Source organism: Arvicanthis niloticus, chromosome 13, assembly GCF_011762505.2.
Source record: "Arvicanthis niloticus isolate mArvNil1 chromosome 13, mArvNil1.pat.X, whole genome shotgun sequence".
In the NCBI taxonomy this organism is placed as follows: Eukaryota; Metazoa; Chordata; class Mammalia; order Rodentia; family Muridae; genus Arvicanthis; species Arvicanthis niloticus.
Window position 1 is genome coordinate 55,995,105 of NC_047670.1, and position 14,598 is coordinate 56,009,702.

Here is a 14,598-nt window from a genome sequence, read left to right on the forward strand (position 1 = left end):
GTTGAAGCTGTTGATAGTCTTTCTGAAATGAGGGAAGGGGGGTTTCAAACTAGATTCCTTGCCAGCAGTGACCGTATCAGCTGTCCTCTTTCTGGATTGTTCTTTGGTACTGTGTTTAAATGTTTCCCATACACATTGAATTCTCACTGAAACCTTAAGTTCCGGGTTTCCATGGATACACAAAATGTTAAGAGTGACTCAAAAGCAGGCCCTCAGGTTCTACACACTGCTTCCTTCTTAGTCATGACCTCAACCAATTAGTGCTTTCCCCAGAGCCTGTGACTGATGGAAAACTAGATTAACCTGGTCTAGAAGCCAGTTCTATGAGCCTGAAAGAGAAGACCATTTTCTGGACTTGTGCATTGACCCCATCCTGACTGCTCCAAAACAACCCTGATTTGCTTGCATCACAGACCTGGTGCCTGAGGTATCTCCAAAAGGAGGCCTGAAACCTGGAGTGGGTCAGTCTTTCCGCGAAACTACAGTCCCCAGCATGCCCCGCGGCCGCCGGCTCTGCGGCCCGCGCGTGCGCACAAGGGCCGCTGCGCGCTGACTGGGAGCCAGCCCTTAGCCGGACCTGCTGAGGTGCTGAGGTGGCCGCGAGACAGGTGAGCGGGGCGCGAGTCTCCGAGCGAGGCGGACGCTCACCTGTCCCTGGGGTGGAGGCCGCGGAGTGTGGGCTGAGGGGAAGGCGGCGGGGGCGGCGAGCTGCTGCGGCGCGGCTGCTCCCACGGCGACCCGGGACGCGCGTGACAGACCCACCCCCTCTGGCGGCTCCCGGCGACCCGGGGGAACTGCGCCTGACGCAGGACTCCTGTCTGTGAAGTAGGGCAGCGCGGGCGTCTCGGCAGATGGCAACTCTTCCTCAGAGCCGACTTGGCTGTTTTCATTTAAGACTCAGGTTCAGCGTCTAGGCCAAGTCTGAGCGCGCTGCGGTGTGTTAGCATCGGGGAAACTGAGGCGGACTTGTAGGCAGGATGCCTCGTGTGCTTCCGGTTACAGTTGCTGAAATTACTCTGAGATTTAGGTGTGGAGCCTGACTGCTTTAATATGGAATACAGTAATAGGAAATACAGATGATTTAAAGTTTCTTTTTCAGTGACAGATTGTGTCGTGTCTTCCCGTCTCATGCTGCATATGAAATTTATGATGGGTCATGGTGGGTTTGTTTTTCTTTTTGTTTAGGTTTTGTTGTTGGTTTTGTGGGATATTTAGAGATGGGGGGGGATAATGTATTATCTATCTATCTATCTATCTATCTATCTCCTTAAAATAAATCTTTCTAGGAAATTCATGTTTGTCTGTAGCCCAGGCTGGCCTCAAATTCAGAGATCTGCTTGCCTCTGCTCTCCAAGTGCTGGAACTAAAGGTGTGCACTCTCAAGCCTCCAAATTCAAATTTTTAACTGGACTAATTTTCAGTTTCATCCTTTTTATTTGTAGCTTTTATATCTGTGCCAGTGACTAAGTTTTAAGGTACACACATTTCCTAGTTCTTTTCTCCCTTATTCCTTTGTTAGCCTCCAGTTCTCTTCTGACTCCAAGCATTAATTAATTCCCCATGACCTATTTGTGTGCTGCTGCTGCTGTTGTTGATAATCCCATATGGAAGCCAGGGCCTCCCTCCACTACTGCGCTGTCCCCAAATCCTTAATGTAGCTTTTTCATCATTATTTCATCTTGTTTTTTTTGTTTGTTTGTTTGTTTGATTGGTTTAAACTCTTAGGATTTATTTTTTTCATCTCTCTCTCTCTCTCTCTCTCTCTCTCTCTCTCTCTCTCTCTCTCTGTGTGTGTGTGTGTGTGTGTGTGTGTGTGTGTGTGTGTGTGTGTTCACAAGTGCATGTAGGTACCTGCAAAGGTCAGCACATGGCTTTAGACCCCTGGAGCTACAGCAGCCTTAAGACGGTTCCGGGTTCTGGGAACCAAATTCGGATTCTCCGCTAGAGCAGTATTCATTCTTAACCTTGGAGCGATGGCTCCACCCTCTGATTGTTGCTGTTGTTTGTCTCTAGCTAGTCTGGAGCTTTCTGTGTAGACCAGGCTGGCCTTCAGTGATCTCTGTCTCCTAGATATTGGGATTAAAGCATGTGTCAACACACCCAACCGTCTGTCCTTTTTAACCACAGATGTGTGTGTTCTCTGGGAGAGGGGAGGTGTTTTGGTTGGTGGATGTGACCCATGAATCAACATTAATTTAATAAGACTGTGGAGAGTCCTGGATGTGGCTTGGGTGGAGTGCTGGTTTACAATGGTGAGACCTTTTGTTTAGTTCCTAGCAAGAAGGTTGTGAACAAGTAGTTGCCTCCACATAAAAACGCATTCACCTTCTTTCTTTGTGAATTTGGGAAGTTGTCACACTGACAGAAGGATGAACTGGGGTAGCGTGTCATGGAAGTGAGGGAAGTTCTGAGAGAGTGACTCGGGAGACCATCTCTGCTGTTACACGGCTGTCTTCCTGGAGTGGCTGCAAGAGCATCCGACTGGCCCAGAGTCAGGCAGAATGTTCTCTGTTTGTGTTTTCTCCTTATCTCTTCTTGGTTATCAGCGAAGATGTGGCAGAAGCCCAAAGCCCTGTAGATTTGGTGACTTAACATCAGCTTCATCCGCGTGTTCTCCAGCTCTGCCTCTTACTCAGCTGGTAACAGCAGTAATTTTCCACAGCAGCCGTTCATGGGCTCAGACTGCCATAAGGAAGTGGGGGTAGCACAAAGGGTGGTACACAGAAGAAACAAAGATCCTGTTCATCACATATAACACAAACTCGGACAGGAAATCCGGACAGGACATCTAGGTGGAGAAGTTAGACACGGCAGTGTGGCTTCTATTTGCAGAAATATCACTGAATCTCTTTTCCCTGATAAACACTGTAACTGTTGCAGTCAACTGTAGGTTTATTGTACCTTACATATGTGTAAATAAGGTTAAGTGATTTTCATACAAACACCGTGACACAGCCATCTTCTAGTCAACTCTATCTAGTTCGGAAACCTTGTTTCTCCCCCTTTCCCATAATGCTTGCTGACTAGAACCCAGGATCTTCCTGCCTCTTCTTTCCAAGTGCTGGGATACAAATGTGTACTACCACTCCTCTTTTGATAGTGTTTTATATTGTCCTATCAACAAGTATAGTTAGGCTGGAGAGATGGCTCAGCGGTTAAGAGCACTGGCTGCCCTTCCAGAGGTTCTGAGTTCAATTGCCAGTACCACCTGGTGGCTCACAACCATCTATAGTGAAATCTTGGGTCCTCTTCTGGCATGCAGGTGTACATGCAGATACTCATACATTAAATAAAAGACTCTTTAAAAACAAAACCAAAAACAAGTATATTCAAAGTATTGGGGATGTGGCTTAATTACTTTATGTACAAGGCCCTATGTTCAGTACCAGCTCCACAAACCAACAAAAGCAAGTATGTTTACGTCTTTCCTCATTCTTATTCCCACTCCTTCCTTTTAATGTCGTGCCTGGAGTCAAACCTAGGGACTCTTGTATGGTAGGCAAGCTCTACCATTGAGTTATGCTCTCAGGGCAAGCTTCCCATTTTCCTTTTTTGGAGATAAGGTTTCTCTTTTATGTGTCTCTGGCTGTCCTGAAACTTTATCTGTAGATGAGGCTGGCCTGGAACTCAGCAGAGATTCACCTGCCTCTGCTTCCCTAGTGCTGGGATCACAGGTGTACACCACCACACCAAGCTTATTTTCTTCTTATATTTGTCCTTGAAAAGCAGATTCTGGCCAGGCAGTGGTGGCGCATGCCTTTAATCCCAGCACTTGGGAGGCAGAGGCAGGCGGATTTCTGAGTTCGAGGCCAGCCTGGTCTATAGAGTGAGTTCCAGGACAGCCAGGGCTAAACAGAGAAACCCTGTCTCGAAAAAAAAAAACAAAACAAAACAAACAAACAAAAAGCAGATTCTGGTCCTGGGGATATAGCTCAGTTTGTAGGTTGGTTGTCTAGTATGAATGAAGCCCTGTACTTGATATTTAGCACCACATATGGTGCTAAAGATATGGTGGTATCTGCCTGTAATCTCAGTGGAGGCAGGGGGATCAGGATTTCAGTCATCCTCAGTTACATAGATAGTTAAAGGTCATCCAGGGATACATGAATTTGTCTCAAAAGTGGGGTTCAGATTCTGCTCTCTTTTATTTACTCCTTAGTGTAATACAATCTGGCTTTCCCCTTCATGAACTTCATTGAATATTCATGAACTTCATGAACTATATTGAATATCTACTGTGTATTCCACCTTCTTTAAGTTTTGCCTTGAGACTTTAGGAAAAGAGTCGGAAATTGTCAGTATTGTATGTTAAATGCTTACATCGTAGTCTGTAGTCTTGGGAATTGGGGAAAGATGCTGGACTACTAACAAAGAAACAATTTCTTGCTCTAGAAGTAGTATTAGCCTGCATGTGTGGCTTTATACTTTCAGGGAGAAACTTACCCCCGACTCCCTCCAGTGAGGAATGATATGGTTGAAAGATAAAGTGCAGACTCTGGAGTCTGACAGACTAGGACCTGAGCCACAAATGCGCCTTTGTGATACCAGCTTTTAGTGTAAGCTCTTGGAAAGTAGGGCCTTTGTCTTATTTACCACCGTACCTCTCTAGATCAACAGTAGGTGAGTGATATCTTGGAGGCTAATGCCTTATGAGATTGTTGTGCTTAACATGGTAGAGATGGGTGCTAGTTGTAGTAGCATGTGACTAAATAGTGAGGCTACGTTTTCTGGGCACCTTATCTGCTGTTTTGACAGCACCATTTTTTGAATATTACATATATAATAAATCACTCCTCTTTTGAAAATGTATGCTCATTGCCTTATCACCATTCACAAATGAAGCATTCACCTCTTCAGTAGGCACAGTTAGCTATTATCTGTGTCTTCTAACATGGTATCTCTCTTCTGATTATATTCATATTCCTTTCCTGTCCGTCCGTCCTTCTTTTCTTTTTTCTTTTCCTTCCTTCCTTCCTTTCTTCCTTTATATCTTTTCTGAAACAGGTTTTCTCTGTGTAGCCCTGGCTGACCTGGAATTCATTCTATAGACCAGACTGGCCTTAAACTCCGAGATTCACCTGCCTCTGCCTCCTGAGTGTTGGGAGTAAAGGCATGTGCAACAATCACTTGGCCTCTCTCTCTCTCTCTCTCTCTCTCTCTCTCTCTCTCTCTCTCTCTCTCTCTCTCTCTCTTTTGAGACAGGGTCTCCATATAACTCTAGCTGGCCTGGAACTTGCCATGTAGACCAGGCTGGCTTTAAACTCACAGAGGTCCATTGCCCCTGCCTCCTGAGTGCTGGGGTTAAAGGCGTGTGTTTTTACTCCAGCTCTACATTTTCTGCATGTTAAAGCATTTGTGTTATACAGTCTATGTTTGTGAGGTTCTGTTTGTTTGAGACAGGGTCTCTTGTAGCCGAGGCTGGCCTCAAAGCAACTGTACAGCTAAGAGTGGTGTTAAAAGGTGATCTTCTTCCCTTTGTCTTCTCGGTGCAGAAATCACTGGTGTATGTCACTGTGGCTGGCTATATTTATGTGTGTTTTGTTGTTTGTTTTAGATATGGTCTTGTTATGTAGCCCAGGCCAGCCTTGAACTCAAGATCCTCCTGCTTTTGCCTCCTGAGGACTAGGACCACAGGTGTGTGCCGTCCCTGAGCCGAGCTATTTATCTGTAGTTTTCTTTAACAATGTGCGTTTTAGGTTAGTTTCTTTTGACTCTTTGGTTAGCTTTCATTAGATGGATTCTCAATAAGATCAATATGAACTGAAATTGAAAGCACTAATTAATCACCAGAAGTCTCATTCTTTTTGTTTGTTTGTTTGTTTGTTTTTTTTTTTTTTTTTTTTTTTTTTTTTTTTTTTTTTTTTTTTTTTTTTTTTTTCAAGACAGGGTTTCTCTGTGTAGTCCTGGCTGTCCTGGAACTTACTCTGTAGACCAGGCTGGCCTCGAACTCAGAAATCCGTTTGTCTCTGCCTCCCAAGTGCTGGGATTAAAGGCGTGCGCCACCACCGCCTGGCCCAGAATTCTCATTCTTAAAACAGGAGGTAAAAAAGGAGATGGCCCATGCTTGTATTCCCAGGTACCATGGAGGCTGAGGCAGGAGATTGCTTGAACGCAGAAAATTTCAGGCCAGCCTGGGGAACATAGGGGGAATCCAGTCTCAATAATAAAAATTACTCTTAGACAAGGCATGATTTGCAAGTAGGGTTTAAATGAAAATATTTTTTCCCTTATCAAAATAACATGGGCATTTTCAGCCATTTCTAGATGTATAGTTAGCCCTCTAGCCACCTTTCTAAAGACAGGAAACAGCAGCTCATTCTCACTTCTTATGTTTGAGTTCCATCGGTAAATATCCTTAACTTGTGTGACTTGAGAACAAGGTTAAAGTCCAGCACTACTTTCATCCCTTCTCTTTCAGTTCCTCTTCCTTCTCCTTTTTGAGGCAGTATCATCGGATGCCCTCGACATTGCTGTACAGGGTGGGTGAGCTGGCTCAGCAGGTGCAGGTCTGATGAGCCGAGTTTGGTTCCACGTAAAGGAGACAACTGAGTTTTCCTTTTACCTCCACAGAAGCATATTCTATGCTGTGGTTATAGACAGGTCCCACCATGCCTCTCTTTATCCTGGTTTTTCTTTGGTAGCAAACTCTTGCTCTTCTCCCAAGATCTTTGGCTGGCTGGCTGGCTGGCTGGCTTTCTCTCTCTCTCTCTCTCTCTCTCTCTCTTTCTTTCTTTCTTTTCCTTCTTTCCTTTCTTCCTTCTTTCCTTCCTTCCTTCCTCTCTTCTTTCTTTCCTCCTCCTTTTTTTTTGTTTGTTTGTTTTGGCTTTTTTTGAGACAGGCTTTCTCTGTATAACCCTGGCTATCCTGGAACTCACTCTGTAGCCCAGGCTAGCCTCAAACTCAGAGATCTGCCTGCCTCTGCCTCTCTCCCTCTGGCCTCTGGCTTCCATGTGCCACCATTGCCAGGTTTACTTGGTATTCCTTAACCGAGTGACTTCTGTAGTTTACATATGCATAACTCGTTTACTGTGGCCTGTATTAAGTTCCTTTGTCCATTCTTTGGGGTCTTCACTTACTAAGTCAACAAATGTTTTTTTCAGTGCCTGTTTTTCCCAGGTTCTTCACTGTAGTCTGTGGTGGCTCTTATATGTACTACCAGCACTTTACTGGGAAACTGAGGCAGACTGCTGTGAATTTGAGGGCACTCTGGCTACAATATGAGACTTTACTTTTTAAAATTATTTTTATTTTATGTGTTTGGTATCCTCAGAGGCCAAGAGAAGGGTATCACATCCCCTGGAACTGGAGTCATATACAGACAGTTATGAGCTACTATGTAGGTGGTAGGAATTGAGTCCAGGTTTTCTGGAAGAATAATCAGTACTCATTTCTTTTTCTTTTTCTTTTTCTTTTCTTTTTTTTTTTTTTTTTTTGTTTTTCGAGACAGGGTTTCTCAGTGTAGCCCTGGCTATCCTGGAACTCACTCTGTAGACCAGGCTGTCCTTGAACTCAAAAATCCACCTGTCTCTGCCTCCCAAGTGCTAGGATTAAAGGTGCCACCACTGCCTGGCTAAAAAAAAAATACTTTATATGTATTGATATTTTGTCTGCATGTATGTTTATATACCATGTGCATGAGAGGCCAGAAGAAAAGTTTAATCCCGTGGAACTGGACTTACAGATAGTTATGAGTCCTATGTGAGTGCGGGGAGTCAAATTCAGCTCCTCTGGAAGAACAGTTAATACTCTTAAACTCCGAGCCGTCTCTCCAGCCTCCACAGTGTGAAATTCTATCTCACCCCTACTCCATTCTTAAAAGTTTCTTACATGTCTTGGGTGTTGATGTTGGCTGCCATCTGAATCTTACCTTATATGAATGGCCTAGAATGTGACCATTCCATGATTTTACCTAAGTCATAGTGTGGTAGATGTGTATAAGAGCTCATATCTCATGGAAATTGGAGAAAGCACATGGCTTTTTTATAATAAAACATTGGGTGCCACATAGTGTTAGTTCTGCAATGTTCTCTAGGTTGAAATTGTCGCAGAAGTTTCCTTCATGTCAAGAGGAGGGGACTTAAAAATCCCACCACTCAATGAGGAGGACTGTCATTGTCACATGTTAAGAAGATGTGGGATAGGCATATATTAGCCCATCTTTAGAAAATAGGGTTTCTATCGGGCATGGTGGCACAAGCCTTTAATCCTAGCACTCGGGAGGCAGATATCTGTGAGTTCAAGGTTGGTCTCATCTACAAAGTGAGTTCCAAGACAGCCAGGACTATTAAACAGAGAAACCCTATCTTGGGGGAAAAAAAAACCCACACAAAGAAAATAGAGTTTCCATGTCAAATATGTGGTAGAATTTTAGTTCTGCTTTGCTGTGGTGTTTGGGATTAAAGCGAGGGTCTTGGGCATGGTGCTAGAGCTGGTAAGTACATTTTCACTTATTCTGCAGGTACTCGGGTACTTTTCTATCCTAATTGTACTGATAGGAGAGCTAAGGTTAGACAAGAATTCTGGCACAAGCCTTTAATCCCAGCATTTGGGAGGCAGAGGCAAGTGGAGTTCTGTGAGGATAGCCAGGGCCACACAGTGAGACCCTGTCTCAATATCCTGTCACCACCACCACCACAAAAGAAAACAGAGGTTATGAGAGATTGTTTTGCCTAAAGGGCTCACAGCTAAGTGACAGAACATATTAAATAAACCCAGGTCTTTTTACTTCTGCTGCACCATGTGTAAATAAGGTAAAAATGGATTTCTTTATCTAATCTTCCAAATATGCACGTAGATGCTCCATGAAATACGTGACTAAGTACTCATACAACAGTTAGCTAGTTTAGTGTCGGGAAATCCTGATTTAAGTCTGACATGCTGAAGGATTTAGCCCTAGCAGCTCCGGTCTACTAGAAAAGGCCCACAGCCAGCTAAACAGACTGTGGGGTTTGTTTGTTTGTTTTTTAGTTTTTTGTCTATTTGTTTTAAGATTTATTTATTTATTTTCTGTATGTGAGTATACTGTTGCTGTCTTTATACACATTACAAGAGGGCATCTGATCCCATTACAGATGGTTGTGAGCCACCATGTGGTCGCTGGGAATTGAACTCAGGAACTCTGGAAGAGCAGTCAGTTCTCTTAACCACTGAACCATCTTTCTAGCCCCTAGACTGTGGTTTGTGTGTGGCATTATGTAAGTATAAGGAGATGTTGAGAGGAAGCAGTAGGAAAAGCATCACGGAGGTGGTATTTAGAGCTGAGTACTAAAAAAATGGAAAAAGTGGAAATGAGAGGCAGCCTTCTAAGCAGAGGAATCATGATAAGAGCTGGTGCAGTCAGGGCTGGCGAGAAAGCTCATTAGTTAAGAGACTTTTTCTTCTTGCAGAGGACCAGGGTTTGATTTCCAGTAATCACATTATGGCTTATAATTGTCTGAAACTCCAGCTACAGGGGATATGATAGATACTCTTTTTAGACCACTGTGGGCACCGGGCACACACATAGTATACATACACACATACATGCAGGCAAAGCCCTCATATACATTAAATAAATGAATTTTTAAAAACTGATGAAAAAATGGATTATAGGGTAGATCAGTGGCTCAGTGGGTAAAGGTACTTGACTCCAAGCCTGATGGCCTGAGTTCAGTCCCTGGGACACAGGTGATAGAAGGGAGAAATAGTGTTTATAAGTTGTCCTCTGACTTCCATGTTGATTGTGCACAAAATAAGTAACAGTGGGGGGTGGGGCTAAGGGGTTGGGAAGATGGTTCAGTGGGTAAAGTGCTTGCTGCACAAGTATGAGGAACAGGCTGGGATCTTTAGCACTCTGGTGGCATGCATCTGTAGCGCCCCAGCACGGGGAGCAGAGACAGACAGATCCCTGGGGATAACCACGGATCTGATTGACGGCTTCAGTGACAGGCCCTATATTCAAAAAACAAGGTTGAGAGGCTAGAGAGATGGCTCAGAGTACTTTTTGTTCTTCCAAAGGATCATAGTTTGTTTCCCAGCACTTGCCTGTTAGCTCCAGCTCCAGGGCCTCTGACACCCTCTTCTGGGCTCTTTGGTACCCATATACACGTGGCATACACTCACATAGACACATACACACACACACTATATATATACATACACAACATATATATACATAGGCATATACGTATACGTATATATATGGCAGAGAAGGGACTGAACATCCCGAAGTCCGAAATGGACCTCTGGCTGAAGTGGGTTGGGAGCATATGTGCTGTTGGAGCTGTGCTTCTGGGCTCTTAATCTGTTCATAGTGCCTCCTTCCCCTAATTCCCTATACTGGGGATGGAACTTGTGATCTCATGTTTGCCGGATATGTGCTCTACCGTTGAGCTCTATCTCCAAGTTTTTTTTTTTTTTTTTTAACTTTTTATTTTGAGACTCTTCAGTAGTCCAAACTAGCCTTGAACTTGCCCTGGAGCCCAGGCAGCCCTTGAAAGTGTCATCCTCCTATCTCAGCTTCCTGAGTAACTGGGACAGACTGATCTATTCCTCATTTGAATAGAAGACAATCTGGAGGCACAAAAGGAGCTATGCACAGTAGACCAGGAGTGTGGCAGTGAGGGTATGGACTAAGGTGATGGAACAGGATGCTAGAGATGTTCTAGCTGCAAAAGTGGTAAACTTTCCAGATACCTCAGTGTGGGAGTAAAAGAAACGTAAGACCTGAAACTTACCTTAAACCTTAAAATCTAAATATCTTAGAAGAAAATAGGATGATAAGAATAAATCATCTGGAGATGAGCTAAAAATAGATGTGAGATACCCAAAGAAAAGTTACAAATAGCAGTGTGGCCTGTGGTATGCGATGCTTTGTAGCTTAGAAGGACAGTGATGACTCAATCTTGCTTTTTTAGGGGAAGGGGTAGAGTCTCACTATGTAGCCCTAGCTAATCCCCCTGCCTCTAACCTGCTAATCTGCCCTGTAAATGCTAGGATTAAGGTGTTTGCTATTGATGGGTATGGCATGTCTCAGTACTCAGGAGGCAGAGACAAATGGATTTCTGTGAGTTTACAAGAGTTACAAGACAGCCAGGGCTACATAGAGAGACTCTATCTGAAGAAACAAAAACAAAACAAAAAAGATGTGTGCTGCCATGCCAGTGTTAAGAACAAAACAACAACAACAACAACAAAAACCCCAGTTGTTTGTGTTTATTGTGTGCACGTGCCCAAAGTGTGGAGGTTAGAGGACAACTTGCAGGAGGCAGTTCTTTCTTTCTACAAGTCAGTCCTGGGAATTAAACTCAAAGTCATCAGGGCTGCCAGCAAGTGTCCTTGACTTCCTGAGCCCTCTCACTGACCCTAAATTCTACTTTGTTTTTAATTTTTAGTATTTTATATGTATGTGTATGACTTATGTTCTTAGAGGTCAGAAAAGGGCATCAGATCCTTGGACTGGAGTTATCAACAATTCTGAACTGTTATGTGGATGGTGAGAATCAAACCTGGGTTCTCTGCAAGAGCAGCCAGTGCTTTTAACTACTAAGCCATCTCTCCAGCCCCTTAAGTTCTACTCTGGAAGAAGAATAGATCCCAAATAACAGATTTAAAAAAAAAAAAGAACATGATTAACTTGGGAAATGAGGCAATAGAAGAGCCAATAAAGAAACACGTAAGTAGAGAAGAAGACAGTTCAGAGTTTCAGGAGAGGAATTCTAAGAACCTGGGGAAGGTTAGGTGAGTCCAGTGCTACAGAGTGAGGTCAGGCCGCAGGTGGAAGATTCCATCCATGAAACGATGAGGAAGGTGATGAAACCCTAGAGTCTAGTTGTTTAGCAAGCCAAGCCACAAAGTTTAAAGGAGTGAGTTGATTGGCTAGTGCTTTAAAAAAAAGTCAGTCAGTAGAGCAGATAAAAAAAATATGTTGAGCTGGGGAAGCAGAGGCAGGGGGATCTCTGTGAGTTTGAGGCCAGTCTTTTCTGGTGATTTCCAGGACAGCAAAGGCTATACAGAGAAACTCTGTCTTAAAAAAAAAAAAAAAAAAAAAAAAAAAATATATATATATATATATATATATATATATATATATATATATATATGTCTTGAATGACAGTCAGTTTGGTTGGTTTGTTTGTTAATTTAAGGATTCAAGAGATCTGAGTGTATATATTGACTTAAAAGTAAAAGAGGAGAATAAGATACCACAAACAACTGGGCTTAATGGCTGCTGTAGGTAGAAGAGTTGACGAGTAAAGGGAGAATCTATTTTTCTAAGTGGGAAGGAGAAAGAGATAACAGAGAAAATAAATGAAAAGACTGCACAATAGGATTAAAGATGTATTTGTATTTATGGGTATGTATGCTTGTGTAGAGTTATGTGCATCCTGAGCTCATGGAGGTTAGAAGAGGACGTTGGATCCCTTGGAAGTAGAGTTACGTTGGTTGTGAGTTACCCTGTGGGTGCTAAGAATCAAACCTGGGTCCTCTGCACGAGCACCGAGTGTTCTTAACCACTGTCTTAGTTAGGGTTACTATTGCTGTAACAAACCACCATGACCAAAGCAACTTGGGAAGAAAAGGATTTATTTCTCTTACACTTCCATATCATAATACATCACTGAAGGAAGCCAGGACAGAAATTCAAACAGGGCAGGAGGCAGGAGCTGATGCAGAGGCCATGGAGGGGTGCTGCCTGCTGGCCTGGTCCTCATGGTTTGCTCAGCCTGCTTTCTTATAGAACCCAGGACCACCAGCTCAGGGGTGGTACCACCCACAGTGTGCTGGGGACAACTCCCCACCATATGTCACTAAGAAAATGCCCTGCTAACTTGTCTGCATACAGCTAGATTTTTCTGGTGGCATTTTCTCAATGAAGGAGGCCCTCCTCTCAGATGTCTATAGCTTGTGTCAAGTTGACATAAAACTAGCCAGCACAGCCACTGAGCCATGTCTCCAGTCCTCCCCTCCCCCTGACACACTTTTATTGTTTTGCTTTTGTAGTGCTAAAGATGGAACACAGGACCTTGCCCACCATCACATAGCTATACTGTCAGCCAAATTGCAATGTTGAGTTCAGCTCTCTTAGGCCATGACCCAGAGGTCATCAGAGTTGTGAGGAGTTTGAATTAGCCCCAAATGAAATATAATACAAAGTTAACAAGACCAGGTGTATGCCTCACATATAATCACAGCGCTTAGGAGGCGGAGTTCCAGCCAGGTTGGGCTACTGGGTTCCAGCCTGGGCTGCATAGTGTGACACTGCATCAAAGAACAGAAACAAAGCCAATCAGAGATGTATGGTGAAGCTTTGGACAACGGTGAAAATAAATGTGGCTTGTTCAATGTGGATTGTTCAAAAGGAGCATGAATAGAGGAAGCAGGGAGAGGAACATACATGGGGCTAGCTAAGGCAGGACAGTTAGGGTTACTTCAATGTAGTGAAGTTATTCCTACCATGGAATAGTTAAGTATATGGCATGATTGTTTTTATTTATTCTGTAGTGCTGAGGGTGAAACCCAGGGTCCATGCATGCTAGGAAAGCACTCTTCCTTGTGTGCCATTCCCAGCCTTCAACCTGGTTGCTTAAATCAGACATACCAAATATGAAATACATAGAACTGTCACAAAAAACTTAAGATATTATGGAAGGCAGGCCTGCAAAATAACACTAAGATGAGCACTGCCATATCTTGCTTTCTCCATGAGTGCTGGAGGTCTAAACTTAGGCACTTACGCTTGTGCAGCATACACTAATGACTGAGTCACAGCCCCCCACCCCCAACGCCAGTTTGTGGTTTTAGTTTATGGTCATCTGTCTGCCTGTTTGTTTTAGAAAGAGTTTATATATGTCTGTCTCACACTGGCCTAGAATATAGCCAGAGATGACTTTGAATTTCTGATCTTTCTGCCTTCATCTCTAGAGTACTGGGCTTATTACCAACTTATGCCACCATAGACTGTTTCTCTGTGGTATGGGGATCATACATTACCGGAACCCCTGTCTTACTAAAGATTTATAAGTGGACTTTTCCCTAGCTAGTCATCAAGGAACTTTATTTTCCTCAAAAACTCCCAGCTGTTTTTTAGGGCTACCTGAATGTTGAGTTTCAGGTAGGCAGCACATTTCATTTTCACTCCCTTAGAGGTAGAATAGATGGGCTCTGCAGGTACCTTGCTTTGGCTTCCCTGATTACTAGCTGGATACTATCAAGCTGTAAGTATTAGAGGAATGATCCTTGGAGGGACTCCAGGCCTTAGAGGCATGATGGTTGTGGGCTGAGCAAGTTCTCACAGGAGGGCTGCATTTCTCTTGGCTGCTGAGCAGGAAGTGGCAGCCTGTTCCTTGGCGTTTTACTCCAAGGGAGGTTCCTCTTTGCCTGGTTTGTGTTTGCCCACTGCCACACCTCTCTGGCCTAAAAGAACATTCTATCCCTGATCACAGAGGAAATATTGACTTAAGGAAGGGTCAGTAGTAGCCCCAGTTGCAAACCTGTAGGAGCAGGAGCTGGAGGGGAAGTGAGTGAGGAAGCTGCTTTGCTCTTCTGATGGTGCTGGTTATATGAGGCTCTACTGAGAAGTGGGAGATTACCTCAGATGTCACACTGAGGGGATGTAAA

At 43.7% G+C, this 14,598-nt stretch overlaps 1 protein-coding gene across 6 annotated transcripts in view; it reads left to right on the top strand.

Annotated features, from left to right (window-relative positions):
* The first annotated feature begins 484 nt into the window (after positions 1 to 484).
* The window catches only part of Sgsm3 (small G protein signaling modulator 3), a 36,028-nt gene continuing 21,914 nt past the window's right edge, over positions 485 to 14,598 (top strand). For 3 of the 6 annotated variants that reach the window (XM_034517564.3, XM_076911670.1, XM_034517568.2), the window contains exon 1: positions 485 to 608. The gene's annotated coding sequence lies outside the window, so the exon portion shown is untranslated. The remainder of the gene's footprint in view (positions 609 to 14,598) is intronic. The other 3 variants (XM_034517566.2, XM_076911668.1, XM_076911667.1) reach the window with 3 other exon arrangements.